Source organism: Phasianus colchicus, chromosome 10 (assembly GCF_987193195.1).
Source record: "Phasianus colchicus chromosome 10, bPhaCol1.hap1.1, whole genome shotgun sequence".
NCBI classification, from domain to species: Eukaryota; Metazoa; Chordata; class Aves; order Galliformes; family Phasianidae; genus Phasianus; species Phasianus colchicus.
In genome coordinates this window covers 2958620-2981674 of record NC_143445.1, presented here as the reverse complement: position 1 = coordinate 2981674, position 23055 = coordinate 2958620, and positions in this window count along the sequence as shown.

Here is a 23055-nt window from a genome sequence, read left to right as displayed (position 1 = left end):
CATCCAATACTAAGCTGTATTCAGGGCAAAGCTACAAATACGGGTTGAAAATCAAGTGCTTCCAGTCAACAGCTGGCAATAATTCTCCAGCAGCCCTGAAAGTAGTAAAACTCAGGGCATCATCCAACCAGCTGTTCTCCATCTGGGATTTCCCTGACATTGGCATGAACATCGATTGAATCACAGAATGGTTGGGTTGGAAGAGACCTTGCAGGTCATCTAGTTCCAACCCCTGCTGTGGGGCTCTATTTGAGGCAGCTTTGTAGCTCCTTTGAGCAGACAGACATAGTCTAAAGAAAAATTAAGCTGCAGAAATCAAAATAGATTTGTCATGTTTTGGTTCCACAGGTTAGCTTCCCCATATCTGAATGAATAGCTTAATGACTGGTTCAGACACTGCTCCATTAGCTCCTTCTCTCTGCTCACCTTCTTCTGTCCTCCTGTCATCTGCATCCCTCCCCCTTCCTTTGCACTACATTAGCAGAACAGTAAGGTTGCCAAATTCAGCCTCAAACAAAAAAAAAAATCCATCTCAAGCAGATGTTCAGGTATGAAAAACTGAGTTCAAACAGTTACATTTTAGCCAAGACCCTGTCTTCAATTACTCACAATAGATATGTCAGCAGTAATAAGCAATTCTGTCAGCCTCCAGAATAGTAAGTACATCAGAAGTGCTATGCACACACACACATGTATTTTCATACTGTGTGCAGATTTTCTGCACAATACCTTAATTTCAGCTTTTCCATGCCTCACAGCTTGGGTTTGATCAGTTACAGAAAAGTGGATGAAATACCAGTATTGAATATGTGCCTGCTAACTTATTTCATTCCAGTGGTTAAGGGGAAGCGCACTGTTTCCTAGACAATACTTTCATCAAATTGCTTCTTAATTGGTCTGATGCCACCTAAAGTTAATGCATAATGCATTAGGAAAGGCTGATTCTTCAGATACAATAAAAAAAAAAAAAAAAAAGGGAAACAATTTCAACTCAACATCAGCACTGTTTAATGCTCTTCAGTATCTTCAGTTATTTTTGTTATCATAGCATAACAAGCCAAAAGAAAAATATTCATTTGCAGGACAGCAACAAAATCAACTTAACATCATCATCTCATCTGAAAGTTGGTGATTTGAAAGCTATACACACACCAAGGTAAGTTACTAAGAGCTGACTGGAGACTCAATTAGTCACAGACCTCTACTCATGGAACTCTCTAACTGAAAGCCATCCAAATAATGCAAATCATGGCTGCTCCTCCTCATTGTTGGAAACGCAGAGCACAGATTTCTGCCATGAGTTCCAAGGAGAATTTATTATGTAATTCTACTATAACCAAAACCTAACCAGAGTTTCCATGATCTGATAGCTTTAGGCTCAAAGTTCTTAACTTGGAATACGCTAGGAGTAGACTGGAATAAGTTATAGTATTCGTATCTTACAGGACAAATTTCTAACAAGAATGTTTGTAAAATACAGATTCCTGCTATTGGTCTACTGATTTTAGAAAGGACAGCAGAGTGACAGAATTGTCTTTGCAATGGATATTTCTCAGCATACACCTCACACAGCTCCCAGATTTCCAAAAAATGCTCTTAAATTGGGAAGAGCTTGTCAAGAAAGCACTCATAGTTCTCCCTTGAGCCAAGTTATTTCTGGTAAAAAAAAACCCTGTTTTTGAAAAGACACAAGAAGCAAAGGTGTGTTGCTGACTTTCTCTATGTGGGGAAAAATGGCACCCACTGGTGTTCATCAACACTTGGTGAATGTTTATGGAGACCAAGCAGTGAATGTAGCACAGCGAGGGATGGGAAGAGCATTTCAGCAGTTGATGACAGACACAGCGGTCACCTCTGCTGGTGCAGATTTGTACGACCATGTCACACAGGCTCCTGTTCAGCACTGGTGAAAATGCACAGCTAGTAGCACTGACTATGTAGAAAAACAGTGTTTTGCAGCTGAAAATTTCCTCTGTAAATAGCGTTATTGTGCCTTAAGTATCTGTTGTAGTTCACATGGAAATAAATAGGAGGCGTTACTTTTGGAGAGACCTACCTAGTCTTTGGACTCGTAGCTCAGTACAGACAGCCTTCAGAGAGATGACATGTCACTCAGTTTGGAGTCTGGACGTTCAGCAACTTACTGCTATATACTGCAAGGAGGTTTGCTCCAAGAAGAAGAAATGGAAGCATTAATTTCTGTGTGGTATTCTTGCTGAGCTGTGTACAAGAGCACAGGAGTCTCAGGGGGCTGTGATCTCACCTTTTGTTTCAAAGGTAAATAGGGTTATTTCAAGGGTAAATAACCAACTGAAAAAGACGCTTTGTGGAGGTGCAAACCACAGTAAATTCTGTTCTACACTCTATGATTTTTATTTACCTGAGACATCTCCAGTCTATCACAAAGAGGAGTGATAAGAAGCCTAGAGTAAGTTAATACAGGAAGTTTAAGGGTATATACATCTCTGATGGTTTCCTTCTGTTAGATATCTTTACCTACAACTTCCATTTCTGTCACACAGCAATCAGGACCTTGTTTGTTCTCTGAACATTCAGAAATGCTATTTGTCAGGTGTAGTGTTGTGTAGAGAGTACACAAGGCAGACGAGATCTAATACTTCTATATTAGAGCAATCAAGCAGAAATCTTAGCTGCAGAAGAATAAATTATGTTTGATGCTGTAGCCTATTCCACACAATACAGAAGAAACCCTAATTTATATGCTAATTAATCCATATGTAAGAATTATGGGGTTAATTAAGCATCATATCCCTCCTATAAATTTATCTGCAGCAGGTAAGGCAAGAAAAAAATCTCACTATTTGATTAAATTAGCCATAAGCCATAGTCCTTCCTCTTCTCTAAACAAACTGAAATGAACAGTATTTAGTTCGAAACACCAGGATATCTAAAGTTCTGATGCACATTTTTGGAAAGCATGTATTCCCAAATTTTAAATAGGATTTAAATAGGTTTTTAAATAGGTTTTTGCATTTAGATTATCAATTGTTATTTCGTGTTCAGTACTACAAATTGATGTAAACAGTCCCTTTAATAGTTACGCAGTAAATACTTATCCCACAGCACACTTTAAATTGATTAGAAATGTATGTTTGCATTTAACAGCATGCAAGAATCTTATTAAGGTTAAATTAAGCTCTTATTTTCAAGCACAGTGTGACCACATCTTACCACAGTACCTTGTTACGTGGCAATTGTTTTTAAGCTCTGTTCTGAATTACCTTCAACATCCGACTCCACCCCAGCTACCCAAAATTTAGCAAGTATTCTCTACCCAGAGTCAAGTAAATATTTTGAAAATGCTAAGAGGAACCTATGTGAGGATGAAGTTCTTGGTTATGCTAAGTTTATTCTGTGGAAACTTGGAAAAACTTGGAATTCTGTGATTCATGAACCGGTCTATGATTCTACGATGATCTTCCTTATGTGAGCGTTGACTTAAAGAACCATCAACAGCTGCTTTAACCAGAAACCAAAAAATGCTGGTTCCCTAAGAAGTCATTCTGCACACGGATACCTCTGGAAACAGGCTTCAGGCACATCTCTAGCTGGCAAGCCATTAAGGTAACTCAGTGCCTCCAGTTTAAAAGCTCTTATGGCAGATGGGCCAAGGCACCAGTTGTGAAAAGCTGGTGACAGAAGTTAACTTTCCATACACTGTCTTGCAAAGGAGGAAGCTGTACTGATCCTTCATGGATTCCAAATCTAAGTGTTCAAGACAGTAGTTTTAATCATAGAATTACAGAATAGTTGCTTTGGAAGGGACCTTAATGACAACCCAGTTCCAACCCCCTGCCGTGGGCTGGTTGACTTTGACCTTTCTTCCCTCCTCTACCAAAGCAGATAAAATAGGAGAAATCTCTCTCATTTGAGATAAAACAGGTTATCATTTTACAGACTGCTAGAAATCACATTTCAGTATTTCCTTCAAATTTGAAGTAACTCTTCCATGCTAATTGGGATAAAATATTTCACTTCTATCTTTAAAAGAGACATGCTAAGGCCAAAAAACAGGGGTAAAAAGGCATAACAGCCATGCTTCAGGCATCTTTCCAGTGGCTTAGTAAAGTCTGAGTGCAGCATCCAGCAGAAAGTACCGCCTGAAGTTTCAGGAGCATCAAAGTTATAATGGCAGCAAAACTGAATCTTCCATAGCTGCTTGTGCAGAATAGTCCTGGCACAGGTTATTTCCCCACTGTTGCTGGAAGTAATAAAATCAATTGGAGCTGTTCTTTTGAATTCATCCTCGCTAGTCAGAAATAGAGAAATATACACAGCGTGCATGAAATGAGTTGTACTTTAACAATAAACATTGATTTTTTTTCAGAACTAATCTTCAAAATATTGCACATTAGCTTGAAGTTACTATTTCATAACAGATTGTATTACGTTACTTGAGCTCTGAGATATAATGCTTAATGCATTAATAATGGTGGACAACACCACTGCCTGTGACAGCAATTTGTAGGCAGGTACATAGCAGAAAGTCATCATAAAGCTTAAAAAACAAGGGCTTCATTGAGATCTCGGCATGCTAAAAAGACAAAATCTTGAAAAACTGCATGTTTTGCCATACTGAGTTCTGGTGGCCACATGATGTACTGATCTTAATTTTGAATGTTTGCCTTGTTCCTTTTCGGTTTTGCAGAATCCAGCTGAGATAATAGTCTAGCTGTGGTACTTGAAGTAATTGTTATCTTTGAGCTACATTAGATGAAGCTTCAAATAAAGATCTGTAAAGTTGCATTTACTACTACTCCGTGTTTCTAAGCCAACTATAACACTACAGCTTTTCTTGTATACCCTATCAGAGGCACAAGCTTACTGATGCATCTTGGTGCAGGCTAGGCCACAAGCTAAGACAAAGGCAGCATAAAGACATTCTGTTGTCCATTTTATTTTCCAAATCTGCTGCCCATGTCTCCAAGGTGTGTCTCCACTCGTTACTCATCTAAGTCAGCTTACGCCAGAAAATTTGTTACCATGACATTAGAAATTCTTGTTTGGTTTCTTGTGCTTTTTCTATGTACTGTGCTCCATAGGAAGGAATCAGCAATACTTTCAGTTCTGTCCAGTGGAATACTTGTTTCAATAGTTTGCCAATAGAGCTTAAATCCTAGATCAATGCTGTCTCCAGAGAAAAGCCTGATTTGAGAGAGTTTGCCCTGCAGCTATCGGTCCCCAAAGTGACCCAGAGATTAGTATCCTCAGAACCTAACGACCAAACTACCATTAGCTGTCACATTTGACAAACTCACTTCCTCCATAAGAGTTAATGACAAATACTGAACTGAAAATCCCAATCCTTTTAGCTAAAAAAGCATGATAGAGGGATAAGATTTACACCGAGAGCAAAAGAGTCAAGACACAGCAGACTAAATCTTTTAAAATTTTTGCTAGCACTTCACAACCTGCAACATTTATCTATCCCTTTTATAGAACTCAGTCACTTCTCAGAGCTCCCCAGAAGCCATCCACTTTAATGTTAACTGCATATTGAACTCCCCACCAGTCAATAAAAGCATTTATTGACTTAGTTTCAGTCTATAAAAACAATTAGAGGACTTCTGTTATAATAGAGTGACAAAGTGGAAGAAGAAATTGGCAGTTAATTGATTTGTTTGGCAGTAACTTAGAAATCATAAATAATCCTTTGGTATGCTGTTAAGAGCATGCATACTTCCTAGCACAAGTTCAGGAATGTGAGACTGCACTTATTTCTTTATCAACTGGAGCAAAGATGACATAGCATTAAAATATAGAAAAATGTATTTATGAAGTCACACCAGGTTCTACTTCTGCAAACTTTAGAAATAAGCATTTTTTAGTTCTTACTGGCATAAGCAAACTGTCCCCCCTGAGCCTCTACTTATCTATCACATTACATGAAGTGATGTCTCAGATTAGAACTTCATGAAATCTATACTGACAGCAAGATTATATTATTATATAATATTATATATCATCTTCATGTTTAACCTCAGTATGAAATGTATGACCTTAGACTGATTTCCACATCTTTCTTACTTGTTAAACTGAGGAAGAAGGGTTTCTTACAAAGTATATGTAACAGAATATACTATTGTCTGTGTTGGTTTTAGTCAAGGGTTAACATTGCTTCTTTCCTCACCAAAAAATGCCAAATCTCACACTCCCAGCTGGCCCTCTGTATCAATATTTATTAAAGCAAGCCTTTCCCTGCAGTTGAAAGAATGTCCCCAAATAAGAAAACAACAAAACTCCTCTGTTGAAAATGCAAAATGAAGTTATCCTACTCCGTAGTAGCATCTTCTGTGCTGTGAAATCAATGATCAGGAGTGAAGTTATATCTGTTTCAAGAAGCCACAGACCAGCATGCTTACAAAATCGTAGGGAAGCATATTGGTCCTTAAAGCATTGTCCCCAATAATTTTAGTTTTTGTTCCCTTGCATGCCACAGGTATTTAGGACAGGTGGTTAAGAATCATTTGGCATAATTCTAATGGATAATAATAAACTAATTAAAAGGGAAATATTAATTGGTATTTTGGAGTCCTGCACAGCATGAATCCTGCCATGGAGAAAGAAGTCAGCTGAGATTTAAAATTTTTCTAAGACCAGCTTAATTCACTTGAGATTACTGTGTAAACTGTTGAATCTTCATTTGAAGTGTGGATTTCCATGTCTACAGAGAAGCGTTATAAGTTTAATATGCCAGCACCAGAATCAATACAACATTGTCATGCATTGGGAATCACTTTTCTTGAAATCAATTCATTAAGATTCAGGCAAATACAAGCCATACAATGGATTCCATTAAAAGAGGGATTAATGTTTTTCTTCCTCTGCAGATCTACCTAAAATTAGCAAAAACCCATTAATTACTCTTGCAGTCTATGAATGTTTGGTGGAAACTGGGGGAGCAATGCCCTTCCAGCTGTAAGCAAAGATCTGGTTCAGTGATGTCTGAGGAACACAAACACCTGTAAGCCTATGGGCCCCAGTGAGATGCATCACAGAGCCCAGAGAGAATTGGCTGACTTGGTCACCTCAATGATACCTGGAAATCAATACTTGGGAAGTCACAGCAGGTCTGTAAGAAGAAAACAATCTCTTTATCAGGGTCTGTTGCGACAGGACAAGGGGAAATGGTTTCAAACCAAGGAGAGGGGGTGTAGTTTGGATATAAGTAGGAAGTTTTTTACAATAAGGGTGATGAAGCACTGGCACAGATTGCCCTAAAATGTGATGGATGCCTCATCCTTGGAGATACTGGTCAGATTGGATCAAACACTGAGCACTTGATGGAGCTGTAGGTGTCCCTGTTTGTTGCTGGGGAGTTGGACTAGGTGACCTTTGAAAGTCCCTTCTAACTCTAATGATATTATTTTCCTATGAAAGTCTTAGTCTAGCCAATGCAATTGTTGGAAATGTCATAAATCATAATGAATTCCTTAATTATCAACATAAACATGAGATTTTTTTTTTTTTTTACAGAAGCTTCAGAATGAATGTATCAGTTTCAGTTATATCTTGCCTGTTGATGGCAGTAACTGATTGTTTTGTTTTTCAGTTTATCTAGCAGCAGAACCAGGAATTAGAATCATGGGAGTGTTTAGGTTGAAAGAGACCTTAAAGACCACTTAGTTCCACCTCCACCTCTGCTAAGAGCATGGACACCTACCATAGACCAGGTTGCCCAAAGCCCCATCCAACCTGGCCATCACTTCTAGTGATGGGCATCCACATCTTCTCTGAGCCCTCTGAGTAAATAACTTCTTCCTTACATTCAATCAGAATCTACCTTCTTTTAGATTGAGGCCGTTACCCCTTGTCCTATCACTACACTCTCTAACAGAGCTCTTATCCACCTTTCATACAGGCTTCCTTGAAATACCAAAGGCCACTACAAGGTCTCCCCTGAGACCTCACTTCTGAAGACTGACTTAACATCTCCATGGCAGAGGTGCTCCAGTCCTCTGAGTGTCCTCTTAACCTCCTCTGGACCTGCTCCAACATCTCCATGTCCTTCTGCTGATGCTCCAAAGCTGAATACAGCAGTCCAGGTAAATCCAAGTACAACAAACAGCTACTTTTTAAGCTTCACATTATGGACTTCATACTTCAAATTAAAATTCTTAGAAGCAACCTGTACTGTGAAAATGACATCAGATTTGTTCTAGCAGACTACAGACTGGGGAGTTCAGTCTGTTCTGTAATAGAGCTGTTTCCACTTGGCTGTAAATGAAAATGCCCCCCTCCCTCCCTTTTACTGCCACTTTCTGAACTGTATAAGCAAAGTTCTGTTTCAGCTGGCTAGAGGTGGTGGTTGTGAGATCATGTAACTGTTCTTCTATAGTTAATCACAGTGTAATGCTTCTTGAAGACTGTGGCTAAACAACCTGGATGCTGCAGAGCTATATCAGACATCATTTCTCAGAATATGAGAAGGAAATTATCTTTGATGCATAAAGAACAATTGAACTCCCAAGGTGGCAGGCTGGAATCTGTCAGTGCCCGCTCACTGCAGGCTTTGCAGCATGAGTGTGCATCAAGGTAAGCCCTACAAGCAGATGTATTTTTAGGGAATGTAACCAGAAGGTACTTGTTTGGGTAAGGAACTGGCACACGAATTTCTGAAGCAGTAAATTATAGAAATCAGAATGGGATTGGTCCATTCTTAAAGGCTATAAAGTACAGGCATTTTCTTCTTGAAAAACAGGCTTCTTCAACTGATGAACTGTGTTCCCAACTTCTTATTCTATGTAGTTGTTCTTCTGACATTGAACTTTGACTCCATAACTACAAGAGAACTATAACTTTCTTATAAGCTTTGTAATGCATCTTGAAAATTAATTTTTTTAATTATACGTGTGATTAAAATAGCTCTAGCTTCATAATCCTGATGAGATAATTGAAGTAATTAGAAATTACACCTACTTAAAAACTCAGCCAGTAAAAGCACCTTTAATCATAATCAAAACCTTTTCTTCCTTGAAGAAAGAATCTATTCTCCATACTAGTTTTCTTTGGTAGCCTCCCATTTATTTTCTTCAGACAGTGATTAGAATAAACATTGCTGTGGCTGGATAGAACACATTAAGAACCATTTTATACAGTTAAGAAAAAAAAAATATCAATGTTCCATTCTTGGTATTTAGAACTCTTTTCAGCTGACCTCTTGTTCATCAAACTCACTTTTTTTCCTTTAAAAAAGCTTCCTTCTCAGAAAGAACTGCTCCAAGAAACTTCCTTGTGCACTCAGAACACAGATACAAATTTCATAATACCAGAAGCCAATCTACCAGAATTTGTTTGCTTTGTCACTGACAGATTTCTTATTGCCACTAAAAAAACCAGAATATTTATAACTGACAGCTACTGGCAGTTTAGCTGGGAGTTTTCCCAGATTTGAATGCTGTACCTAAATCCTCTCCTTTGAATCCCTTATGGAAATTCATCATTAAGACACACTAAAGGGGCAATCTGCCCAAGGCACTTCTCATGTCACTATGTAGAAAATCAAAAAGGCTTCAAGAACTGGGAAAGCCCATGAAACTAAACAGGCTGCAATCCAATCAGTTTTGTAAATTAATAGCAGCAAATGCCTCTGCAATACTCATAGATCCAGAATGGGCCAAAGTGTTTTTCCTCAGACTTTCAGACAGTTGGTTAAACAAGGTCCCAGGTACATCCTTTTCAAGGACTGGAGATTTTTACTATTAAAGGTTAACTCCAACGAATGTATTTTACATTACATAGTGCTTCAACAAAAAAAGATGGAATTCTCTCTTGGGTTATACACCAGTGGATTTGTGGTATGAAGAACCTGATTCAGAAGCTCAAGTCCCATCAAGGTTATGCAGTTAAGCTCCTATCCCTAATAGTGTCAGCATGAGTTTAAGACAATTATATGTTAGCACCATGTTTGAAGATACATGAAGTGAACACAGCTAAAGATTCAACAAATCCAACTTCAGCTTTTTGGTTTTGGATACTTAAAATTTTTACTATTATTACTCAGAATCAGTCATTCTAGAATACTCAAGTTCCGGTTGCATTATTTCAATGGAAATGAATTTTCAAGCTGGATCTACAAATCTTCAAATAGGTTTTTTTTTTATTTCTCTGATAGATCTTTGAAGTCATTTGCCAGCAAAATAAGAGGAAGTTATGGCTGTGGGAGAAGTGGCACAGGGCTGGGCTAAATCAATCTTGTGGGTGACGCAGAGACCTATTCAGTTCTCCTTGTGGAATCCCTTTTCTCCCCACCACATTGACATTTTCAGAATCCAAATAAAATACACTTATTATTTTACACATAACACATTACATTTTGCTCCCTTGCAGCCTGATGCTCATTGAGATTTTTCTCAATATAATTCTTCTATGTGCAAATAGAGCACAGCAGTCTGACAGCAGATACAGAAATACCCTCAAATTATGAAATCCTTTATCATTCCAGGCAAAAACATTACTGCAGAACTCCAGTTGAGTCACGCAAGGTGTAGTACAAGGGTCTACCTAGTCTTTAATTGCAGAAGCTTTAGATTAGTTCCTCATCTGAGCCATGCCTAGATGCTGACTTTTGTTACAGGTGGGTAATTGATAAGGAAATTAATTTATCCAACTAAGATCTGTATGAAATAAAAGCCTTTATTGAAAAGATACTGAAGGAGGCATCTTCAGTTCATGCATAACCATGCTAGACTCCCACTGAGAAGAACCAATTTAAAGTTCAACAAAAAGAAAGATTCTTCCTGTGTTTCCTTTAAAATGAGTGAAAAACCAAAAAGTTTTCCATAGCAGGTTTGCTCTGAGCCTTTCCCTGTTTCCCACCCTTTTGTTCCGAGTAGGGGTCTGTGTTTCCCCACTGGCTGCACAGGGCAGACACACACATCAGTCACAAAACAGCAGAGACCAGATCCACCAACAATGCAAGCTTTAAAGGCAGACAGTTGTCACAGCTATGCAATGCCCTGCTGCTGGCTGCAGAACTAAGCTGCTGTCAGTAAGAAGTCAGTATTTTCCAAAAAACCTCTTCAATTCCTCATGTAAGGAAGGCTTTAATGTTAGGATATGTGTTTAGATGCAAGACACAAAAAGTGTCAGGTGATTCTTAGGACGTTCATTTATTGTGGGTGATGAGCAGAAAAGCACTATTGTAAGGCAGATCTGAGCGAGACATTTGATATTAACCAAACAGTACAGTTACAACAGTTAACTCAGTATCACAACAGCAGCTGGTCTGAAGATGTATTTGATACACAGGACCTGTTGTTTCCTCACACAGGGATGCACAGTGGCATCTGAGGGTCTCCTTTACCTTCTCTGCACAGTGACAGAGCCTTTGCTTCCAAAAAAATTGTTCTCTTTAGCACATAAGAATGATTCCTTTAAATAAGATCAATTTGAAAATGGCAATTCGCTCAACTCAGAAGTTTGTTCATAACAAGGTCTCCCCATCATGCACCATCCTGTGAAGGATAAGGGATCCCTATGACATCAGATAAGGATCATTATGTTTTCATGCACAAATGTTCCAACTACAACTTCATCTCTGGCAATGGACTCACACTTCAGTGATTATCGTTATTATAAAGCCAAAGTGAATTAATTTCAGAAAGACAAACCACGTTTAGGAAGGACAGTGCAGTGAAGTAGGAAAAATGATGTGACCTTCCACAATTACCTGAAGTTGTATTGCTAGCTAGTTACTGATTGCACAGGAAATTGTTCTTAAGGCTGTGCCATAGATGTTAAGGGAGTAGCTGTATTAGACATGGACCTGTTGGAGGAAGTCCAGAGAAGGGCTACAAAAAGGATCCGAGGGATGGAACAACTCTCCTAAAAGGACATGCTGAGAGAGCCGGGGCTGCTCAGCACACAGAATAGAAGGATTTGGGGAGACCTGAGAGCAGCCTTTCAGTATCTTAAGAGGGGCTATAGGAAGAAAGGGGACAGACTTTCCAGCAGCATCTGTGGGGATAGCACAAGGAGAAATAGCTTCTTACAGTTTTTTACATTGAGGGTGGTGAGGCGCAGGTTGTCCAGAGACATGGTGGAAGCCCCATCTTGGAGAATTCCAGGCCAGGCTGGACCAGGCTGTGAGCACCCTTATCGAGCTGTAGGTTTCCCTATTCATTCCAGGGGAGTTGGACTAGACAGTCCTTTTAAAGTCCCTTTCAAATTAAACAACTCAATGATTGCTTTTCTTAACCAAGAGCATTTTGTTTTTCTCAGTTATCCAAGAGGTTTAACATAATTTTTGTGTAAGAATATTTATTAAAAAAAAATCACATACAGCCACCAAGTCATGACCCATTGCATCCATCCAGTCTTCTGAGACGCATCCAGCAGAAGCAAGATTTTTTTTTCCTCACAGAACCAAGTTTCTCTTAGGTCATGAAGAACAGTCAGTGACAATGCTGTAGCTACCTGGCTAAAAGAATATGGAATCCCCAGTGTGTTTCAGCTGGTGTCCTCCAGGAAGGGAGAGTCAAAGGGAAGAAGTGAAATATTAAAATAGTGATTGCAACCAAACCAGTGTCAGGAACATGTTCCCTTAGCACTGGACTTGTTGACTTTGTGGGGATTACATAGTCTTCTGAGGTCATTTTGTTAAACATGTAAGTAAACTATCTAACCACAGGGGAATATATTCTGGTGTCATTCAAATAGAAGCAGTTATTTTTCCTTTTTTATGCTGTGTGGCTGTGCTGGTTCACACAGCTGTAGTTACAGACTGTAAGGCACATCTGTCTGGCTGCTGTAGGTAACCTACATGTTTAATGCTTGGTCCTGCAGGCTGCTGAGCATTCTTCATCTGGTAAGCCATACACGCTGTTTACTGATTCATCCACTTGGTTATGGTTACACCTGTGAGTAGTTATGGTTATGCCTGTGAGTACTGCTAATCTGAAATCACATTGCTAGGCAATCCATGTGTAAAAGTTCTTCTCAAAAAGCAGCAGAAGGTGCTGATTGCTACTGCTCTTCATTTGTGAAGGAGTTGCTGAACGTTTCTGATTAGATCAGCTGGGTAATTTTAATATCTATATTGAAGTCCCAATATCAAATGATGCATCTCTACTACTGTGAGCAGTAGGATGACTTAGATTAATGCCAAAGATGTCTTTATTGCTTCTGTACCAAAGCATGTAGTAATCACATCCAGAGCTATGCATCTTTTATATGTTCTAGTTCATGGGTATTCTGCCTGTAAAAATTAATGGATATTGGTTTCAGCAGCACAGCTGCATATTTCTAGCAAGTTCTAATTTTTGTAATGTCAAAACCTGAAAAAAACAATAGTGTGCTCAGTAATGTTAGCAATGTAAGTATTCACTATACACAGATGATTTAAAACATTAGGAAAAAACAGAGTAAAGGGATGAAGAGAAAGGTCTCCAGTTTCTCAGTGTGTTACATTTTCAGTAATAGGGAAAATAAATTAGAAAGCTCAGTTTGAAGGAGATATGAGGAGCTTGGGGCCAAACATACACATGTAAGCTGTTCTTGTTTTTGGATGGGTGTATTACTATGGAATGTGTAAATGGTTGCCTGAAAAGTATGTTTAGTGCTTAGTAGAGGCACTAAAACTTATAACAACAGCACATCCATGTAATTTAGGCATTCGATCCTTAATTCATGTAGTATTTTAAGATATTAACTCACATTTGAGTGGTGACGAAGTTAATTTCCTTTGAAAAAAGGTGTTGACTTTGAGATTCTAGGCATCTAGAATGCCCCAGTGATACAAAAGCTACAAAATGCTTTTAATACTATTAGATGGAGCAGGACTGCCTCCAAAATGTTGACCTAGTCTGATGTTAAGCCTGTATGCAATATCTGTTATATGATGTTATATCAGCAACAGTGAAAGAGATTACAGCCTACCAAAGTGAAATAAAAAAGAAAAGAGTTTATATATAGCTTTCTAGATGACAATGGATAATTTCAACTTAACATTTGATAAAAGAAAAAAGCAGATGAAAAACTTAACAGTTTAAAAAACCTTAACAGACATTTGATGTATGTATGTGAATGAAAGAATTCAGTAATACTTCGGGGAATTTCCTTTCATAAAGCCCTTTCAGTATCTAACTCAAACGTAAGAATTAATGGCAATTCAACTGCAGAGTCTTAATGGCCTAATCATTAATTTGTATGGGAGTTACTCTAATAACAATTAGAGAGAACTGTTGTTAACATGAGGGCAGTGAGCATGTCTTTAAAGTAATAATCCAATTAACATGCATTAAGTGGAAATTTTATAGAATTATCCTGGTACTAGTGGATGCTGCTGTAATTTGGAAAGAGTGTTTCATGGCATTAGGTAACAAATCTCTAACAGCTGCTGACTCCTCGGCCTGGCCTATAAGGTCGTCCCCAAAATTTGGGGCTGGGCATGCATTCTGTTGGTACAGCTCTTTATAACCCCACAATTCAACGTGCTTCAATTCATTTTGCAGGCTTACCTTGGTTAACTGTACATCTATATCAATGAACCTATGTAATCCTACAGTGTTCCTGGTTTTGAATGCTCATGTGATACGCCTTCAATATAGATGAGCAGTAGCCCTCTGTTTTAAGGCACAAATCAATGAATATATTAGATGTTAAAAACTATGTGTGCCAATCTGTAGGCCTGGAAGAGGAACCTCCACCAATTGACCTTTTGGCAATTTTCTGCAGTGCCTAGTATGTCTCAGTCAGTCTTGAAGAGTTATTTACACAGAAAGAAAGTTATATTTGTAAGTACCATGGTACTGACTAAGGTGAAAGAAAAGTTAGAAATATTCGGATGATTTTTGGTTTAAAAAAAATAAAATTCTGTACCACACATTAGAGCAAGTTTCTTGACATTGTGTGCAAAGAGGAGTAGAAAGCATTGCCTGAAACAAGATAGGCACATAGGAGCAAACTCAAGCAAAGAGAAGGTATAGCTCTCAACTTGTTCTATATTAGCATTAGTATTTTATGAATACAGTTAGAAAGATCCTACTGTCATAATGGGAACACAGTTTTTTTTGGTAATAAATTAAGTGAATAAAGCTAGAAATAACATATAAAAACATTCTGTATCTATTACAGGCTGCCTGATCAAGTGGAGCCAGTTGATGGAGCCTTCTTCCTCTCGCTACAGGAGGCATTAAGATACAGGTTTCGTTCTGTTGGGGGCCTCCTACCCCTCTGATATCTACTGGAAAAGGAGCACGTAAGCTGTAGGCAATGCAAGAGGCTCCTAGGGTGTAGAGAGGATAGCTTTCTGAACCAGGTAACATACAACCTCCCTGGGGGAATGCAGTGCTGAATATGTTGCTTACCAACACTAGCGAGCTATCGGCAGCACCAAAACTGAAAGCTACCTGGGCTGTAGCAATCATGCAATGGAGTTCACACTCTTTGGGGATATCAGACAGACAAAAAGCAAAATCAGAAAGCTTAATTTTAGTAAAGCCTGCTTCCAGTCCTTAGGGAGTCGCTTGACAAAATGCTCTAGGAATCTGTCCTCGAGACAAGGGAGCAGAGATATAAGACCTTTAAGTAAGCTTTCCATATGACATAAGAATCCTCCAATCCTAAGAGTAAGAAGTCAGAAAAGGAAGGCAAGTGGTCTACATGGCTGAACCAGGACCTGCTAGTCAAACTGCAGAACAAGAAGAAAATGCACAAGCAGCAAAAGCAACAACAAATACTGTGGGAGAAGTACAGCAGTGCCCCTGGGCTGTATAGGGATAGGGTCAAGAAGGCCAAGGCCCAGCTAGAAGTGGTAATAAGGGCAAAGTAAAATAAGAAAGGCTTCTAGGGGTATGTAAACTGAAAGCAAGGCTGAGAGTGCATACTCTTCTTACAGAGTGTAATGCAATAGAACGTACAGCAACAGTAGCAAACAACACAGTAGCAAAGCTGTAGTCTGCAAAAGTAAGGACTTGCTCAAATACAACAGCTGCAGAGGTAAAAATAAAGGAAAAACTCTGCTTACATTCAGAAGGCCTCACATAGACAGAGAACTACAGCAAAATACTTTTACCTCCACTGCCAGCCCTTAAATGAGGTCTGGGAAGGGTTGAATCCTGGCTGCACCCCTTCTGGTCACTCAGTACATTGCATGCACCTGAGCTTCTCTGGGTTGGCCCTGCCTTCCACCAGGTGCTCAATCACTGCTTCAGGCCATGACTGAGCATTTCTGCTACAGCAACTCATGTAGGCAGGCTGGTAACAACAGACAACGAGAAGGCTGAAGTATTATATTATGCTGTGACATGTTTCCTGCAATGGTCTGTGTTGAAAGTTGGCTTTAAGAAAGAAGTCTCCCCGGCCATTTAGGGGATTTAGATATGACTTTAGGTTTGTGTATTGGACTTAATACTTGGGCTGCTTGCCAGAAGCAAGTGTAGGCCCTCCAGGAAAACTGAAAGGAACTAGGATAAGTACAATAAGTGCAACTGCAAGCAAGATCTGAACAGCCTGTTGCCTTTTTTTGTTATTGTTGACTGATTGCAATAACTCCCTACAGTAGCTTTATAGCATTAGTCATTCAAGGGAAACAGTGATGCAAAAGCTTACAGATCAATTTGCTGATTTTTAACCATGCAGTGGTGCAGTTTATGCAACAGGAGGAAGAGAGACCATCTAAAGAAAACCTTGCAAACTTGAAATGTGGGCTGTGGGGAACTATCAGGTCAGGGCTTGAGCTGGTGATTGAGCACTTGGTGAAGGGCTGTGACTGCCCAGGGAGCACTGTCAAATTGTGTGCAACTGTGCTCCCCAGGTGACCAGAAGGACAGGACTCAAGAGTGGAGCACCCTGAGCTCATATAAGGGCCAGCCATTGAAAGTGAGTGTCTCTTGGGTCTGGGCTGCTTTCTGAGAAGATGTGCTGTCAGAGATCTCTTTTGGTAGCTGGGTGAGTTTGACTTTTCTTCCTCTAAATAGCTCTTAACTGATCTGCAAATTCTTTATCTGGTGTTGCTAAGAACCTGGCACGTGCTGTTTTCTTTCTTTGTGACCAGAGTGCCTGTGTGAACCCAGTGAGATTTGTCATGACCAAGTGCAAGGTTTTGTACTTGAATTACAGTGTTCCTAAATACGTACACAGAGTAGGAGAACTCCTAGAGAATAGAATGAGGGGTCTTGGTGGGTGAAAAGCTTGATGCTAACTACCAGTGTATGCTTGCAGTCTGGAAGGCCAGGTATATCCTGGGCTGTATCAAAAGGCAGGTGGCCAGCAGAAAGGGAGGTCACTGTTCCACCTCTGTTTTGTTCCTATGAGGCCCTACCTGCAGTACCTAGGCCTGGGGAGAGATCTCTATGGGATCTCTCTATGGAAGGAGATGGAGGGAGGTGGGCTTCTTCAATGTGGAGAAGGCTTTGGGAGGCCTCATTATGGCCTTCCAGTACCTAAAACTAACAACTATAGAAAGGTGTCTTTTTGCACATTGGTAGATGGTAATAGGATAAGGGGGACTGGCTTTAAACTAAACAGTAAGAGATCTTAGGTTAGATGTTAGGCCAAAACTTTTTACTCAAAAGATGGCAAGGCAATGGAATAGGTTGTCTGGGGGTGTTATGGATGTCTCAAACCTGGAGGTGACAACTACTAGGAAGCAAAGCTAGGCCTGTATCTGGGTGCTTTGTGATGTCACTGGAGGGTCACTGTCACGCCATGACCTCACAACAGAGGGAATGGCTGTAAAGTTCATTTCTGTGAGAGGCAGCTGCCAGTGAGCCAGCTGAGCTCCTCTGTGCTGGGAAAGCTGTAGATGTGAGCCAGGAGGTGCGGGCAGATGGCAGAGAGCCCTGAGGAGATGTGCCCCATCTGTCTCTGCCAGTATTGTCCCCTCTGGGCACACCTACCACAGGGCCTGCATCCAGCACTGGGCTGCAGTGCCATCAGTTCATTGCGGCCGTCCTGAGCCTCACACCAAGCTCCCTGGAGGACGCCTTGACCCACCCTTGAACCTTGGAGGTAGCGTAGAAGAAATAACTGCCTGCATAATGGTATGTTCTGTGCAGATTTAATAAGTAGAGTTAATTCAAGGATGTTAGACACTCATCTGAAGTGCCTTTACTGGGACATGGAGCCACTGGCTGTGGTTATGCGTAGCTTTCAGGAAAGTTACTGCCTTTGAGTGATATTCAGATGGAATTCTGCTGTGCTGACCTATCTAATATGTGGAGTCTAATCACTCTAAGCATTTACCCAGCTGTGCACCTAAACCTTTGTAGGTTTCTGTCTCAAGCTGTCTACTGAAGACAGAATCTGATGCACAGTGGGTTCAGGTGTCAGCTGTGTATTGTTATTGATTCTAAATACCTACTGAAATAGATACCTGGATGCAGGAATGTAAGGATTTCGAGACTTATTTGAAAATGGTAGTGACTCAGATTCATCACTGTGGATATTTATGTGTTAGTTCATCCTTTTTCCAGTGTAACTGGCCTAGTAGTTCTGTGTGGTTCTTTATTAATTTTTGTTCATGCAGATTGTGTCTTTCAGTTCTTGGCACAGTGTACTTACTACCCTTGGAGAATCCATAGGTTAAGTTAGCACTGATATCTTTCTAGTAGTAGGCACTTGCATCTGTTTCCTCAGGTCATATTAACATCATGCATGGGAAGTTTTTTGCTCTTGGCTAGTTTATTAGCTAGTTTCAGGGTGAAGTCTTATATTAAGAATGATGAGAGTACATCATTTTCTTGCTCTTTATTTCCTTCTTTCTGATAGCTAAATGACCTCATGGTTATTCTTATGCCTTAAATAGAAATATATAAGCTTTCCCCTCCCTCCCCCCTTTAGATCCAGTGCAATACCTTTAGCTATTCTGATCTGGGCTCTATCTTGTATAGAAACTAATTAGTTTCTATGAAGTGACTTCATGTTTTGACAGAAAATTTGGTTACTAGGGCTTCTGAATGAATTGAGAGGGAATGAAGGCACGGTTTTCTCCTTGCTCTGCACTTGCTGCTCTCCCTGGCATGGAAATTCCATTAAATGGTTCACGGTTGGGACTGGCGAGACTTCTGATCACGTTCTATAGATAATAATAAGCATGCTGGTCTTAAGTCAGGCACCATAGACTAGAGAGCTCTCCTCTGCCTCAGTACAGGCAAAAGATTAGTTTTATATGTGGAAATATGTAGAGTAAGAACTTGGCAAATCAGGAGCTTTATATCAAACTTAACGCACCTTTGCTGTCCCTCGCCCTCTGTGTATGAATGATATGAAGAAGGAGAAAAGATGAAAGAGTGTTGGGAAAGTCATTAGGTCTAAGTCTGTATGCTGTATGGGACTTGCTGATCAGAGTTGATGTGACCTGTAGTGTTTTGATAAGTATAGGACTAAAGGCTACAAAAAGATGCTTTTGATTACGCATCTGCTGAAATTACTGGTGGGAGTATCAAATGTGTGCAACAGCCTTGACTAGACCAGGTGAAAGCTGACTGAATCTGTTCTCACCTGCTCTGGGTTGGAAAGGTCTGTTTTCTGGTCAGGTTCTCTAGTACTGTTTAATCTTCAGGAGTCTGAATCAGATTGCAAGTCTGATCCATCTTCCTTAAGACAGTGGCTGGTGGACTGAGTCACCTGCTGTATTCACCTAATTCTGCCAAATAGTTGGTTGAGATTTTTATTGTCTTCCTCATTTTATGAGGGGACTTCACACCATGTCATCCTGTCACATAAAGTTGTAGCTTACTGAATACAGAACAGCTGAATGTGTGTCTTGAAGTTCTTTTGAAGTCTTAGCAAATGGTCCTATCTGGGCAGTGGCACAAATTGTTTTATGTATGTGTGTTATTTCAGAGAAACACCTCCATTTGACAAGTGTAATGCTGTATGTTCTGGCAAAGGAGCACGTGTGTTTTGCAATATTGATATGACAGATGTTCATCTGCAGAATTGGTGAAACATCTTTTTATAAGAAAAATATTTACTTACATGCTTACCAGCACATTCATTTGTCCTCAGAGGCAAATAAGGATCCAACCTCTTTGATACAGAGCTATTTTTGTCTTTCTCTGAACAGTGCTTATTACACATTGTGTTTTTTAAAAAATGCTGTCAAAGGGTGCAGCCAGCTATTAATGTTAAGTACTTCCTATTTAAAGATTGCACCTGTAATCAGTTCATTCAGTACTATGGGACTGTGGCTGTAGGTCACTTGCTGATGATGGCAGAAACGTGATTTTGAAATGACACGTCAGCTGCTTATGTCCTGCTGTATTAGAAGGGTATGGCTGAATACATCTGGAGTCTGCATTGATCAAGGCAATCCCATTCACGGTGCTGCGGTGAGTTTCTGCAGTATTACCTTTTCTTATAATGAGGATAGGAGAAAGGAACTTGCATGTAAAGCTCTAGATTCCACCATAGGAGGTGGGAATGGATTTGTACCCCTCAGGCAGTGTCTTTTGCAGAGAGGGGCTGGTGTTACCTGTTAATGTAGCACATCTGCCACTGCTATCCCAGGACAATGGAAGTATTGTCTCTTTAGGATCAACAAAGCCCATACTGAGGCTTCTGTGTAAGGCTAATAGGTTAATGGAACTGGATTCTCACTTGATAATAGACTCTTTCAGATGAGAAAGATGACTGCTAGTACAATTCTGCTTTAGTATTTATAGAGAGGTCAGGTTTACATCATACTTAGTAATGTGTGTCTAGTTGGGAGTATCCACATCACAGCTCAGTTATCCCTCAGTAAAAGAGGTACAGATAAAAAAGGGTGAGCAGTTATGATTTTATCTATATATGCCTTGTCTATTTGAAAATACTGTTAGTGGCAATTAGTGATCTACTGAATTTATTCACCAGCATAATGTTTTACCTGTGATAACTACAAAGTAGTTGTGTGTATACTGACAAGATGTTTATAGCCAGCCATAATTCTGCCAGGTCTGCTTTTCCTGCTGGCGTATATTGAATAGCTTACATTTGTTGAAGTCAATCCATCCTGGTCTTTGTCTGGACCAGAACCAGAGCCATTGTCTACTAGCAGGGATCAACAGCGAGTCAGGTTGTGGAAACTGTCATTCGTTGCTTCTCTTTATTGAAAATTTGCTCTTGTAAGTTTTAGGGCAGAAGGGACTCTATTATGGTTTAGAGGTGTTCATTTTTTCTGGGGTGTCCAATTTGTTGGGTGTAAGTTTTGCCCTATGAACAGCATCTGCAGCTAGCTTGTTTGGAGACGCTGTTAACTTTGTACCTACTGGGAAGTTGACTCAACAGTTAACCAACATCTCTTTGTGCAGAAATACTTTTCTCTTAACTGTTCGTTTAAAAAAAAAATAATAATAAATTGAGAAGAGATGTGAGTTTTGTCCTTACAGATACTGTACCTATGCTTGTAAAATATGATCTGGCCTTTAATGTGCTTGAAAATCAGCATTTGGGTAAACTTGTTATGCTAGACTTGTAGCCAGTATACCTGAAAGCTCTACTGACTTGGATCGGAGCTCATCTTTCCTTCATCTGTTTAAAGATGTCTAGATCCCATTGTCAGGGAGAACTCATTCTGAAGCAGACCACTTTTAAGTGCTGGTGGCTCATTTCCAAGGCTTTGAGTTTTTTGCTCTGTGAAGTGGGTGTTATTTTATTTCTATTCAGCAGCTGCCTTCGCTTCCAGGATTAATTTAAAATCAGTGCATGTATGTTGTGTGGTGTCAAGCTCAGGACATCCGGAGTGGAGGAACAATTGGTAGTGCTGTGGTTCTCTGCCTTGTCTGTGTAGGAATTACTTGCATCTTCCTGAGGCCCTTGCTGATAGATAGGATGCAGTTAGACTGCTCTGACAAAAGAGAAGCAGAATGAATGTAATCTCAAAATAAATTTTGACAATTTTCTTGTTTGTCGTAGTGCTGTTGTTAGGCAAGTAGACATATGCTGGCATTTGGGTCCTCTGCTGCTATTTAGCAGCTGCTACATTTTTTAAAGCAACCTGACAGAATATGGTAGTATCTGCTTATGAGTCGTCAACAATAGTTTGTTTCTTTGGGAAACTTTTTTCCAGATGTTAATGCTTTGGTGTGTTCTGCCTTTTTCATTTGCTAAAATCTTCACTGGAAGATTTTAAAATGGTCTTTCCTTGTAGTAGAAGTTGACCTGCCTCAACTGATAGATGTGGCAGCTTCTACTGACATTCCATCATCTCTAATTTATCTTGTGATTTGTAGAAGCATGATACTTGGGCATGCATATGTTAATTCATCTTAGACTAATGAAATAAGCGTTTCCCCTGTTGCTGGATAGCAATGGAAACTATTTTCAGGACAGAGTAACTTTGCTATACATAGAAATAAACCCTTTGTCATCTCTATCCAGAAGAATTATCTGGTAACTGCTTAGATGAGATTTCAAGGAGAAGTGTAAATGTTTAGTCAGATACCATGTCTGAAATCAGCCCCTGTTCCTGGAATATCTGTGTGATCCCTCAGGGACCAATGTGTTGTGTATCAGATTAACAATGACTAAGCTGTTGTGGTTCTGCTGTTACTAGATAGGATGGGAAGGGCATATTGATTAGGTGGTATATTAATGGCATTAACAACTAACTCAAGAATAAGGGATTGCATACTGAATTGGTAGAAGATTCTTTGAATCTGGTCCTAAATCTGATTATGTAACAGCATCAAGCTTTTTTTATGACCCAAATCATTTCCGTGCTTCATCTTGGGAAAGCTGAGTCTTACAACCCTTGCAACGTGCATTTGCCACTTTGCACACAGGTTATATAAAAACATATGTAAAATTTGAACGTCAGGTACTGTAATTCAGAAGTTTAAAAGTTCTGTTTCCTTGTTCCTAGACTTGCAGGTAAACTCTTCAACAGATATCCAAGGAGTGTAATTCACAACAATCTGAGCTAGTAAGACTTGCTTGTTTCCTCTGTACTGCTGTTAAAATGAGCTAGATTTAGCTTATGCTAACTTCATTTTTAACTGTGGTGTTTTGGGCAGCAGACTGAGTAAACCTCAAACTGGTCAAGTGTGTGTGATGTCTCCCCTCTCTGGTGACCAGTAATAGGACCTGGGGGAATGGTGTGGAGCTGTG